We start from the raw sequence: 363 nt of genomic DNA on the forward strand, positions 1-363 counted from the left end.
GATGTTGTTTACGTCAAAACTGAAACCAAGCCGTTCACACAGAACGCATATTTATCACATTTTCTAGAGGGACATCTATCAGCGTTGCACTCGCGTCTCACAGAGAGTGGCATGTTTAGAAAGCCATGTAAAATTAATGCAAGTTCTACTTTTAAAAAACATGTCTCAAGACTTTATAGCGGTTTTTCCCCATCCCACTGTATCTCATGTTTTTAAATGAAAAAAGTAGCCTACTTTTGTGATTGGTTTTCGGTCCTTTGTATTAAACTATACATACATGCATGGTGCTGTTTTTTTTTCTAATTGCTTAAGCAACTTTATTAATTATATATGGTTTATAAACATTATTTTAAACATTATGCA

Source organism: Sinocyclocheilus rhinocerous, unplaced genomic scaffold, assembly GCF_001515625.1.
Source record: "Sinocyclocheilus rhinocerous isolate Xijiao unplaced genomic scaffold, SAMN03320098_v1.1 scaffold723, whole genome shotgun sequence".
In the NCBI taxonomy this organism is placed as follows: Eukaryota; Metazoa; Chordata; class Actinopteri; order Cypriniformes; family Cyprinidae; genus Sinocyclocheilus; species Sinocyclocheilus rhinocerous.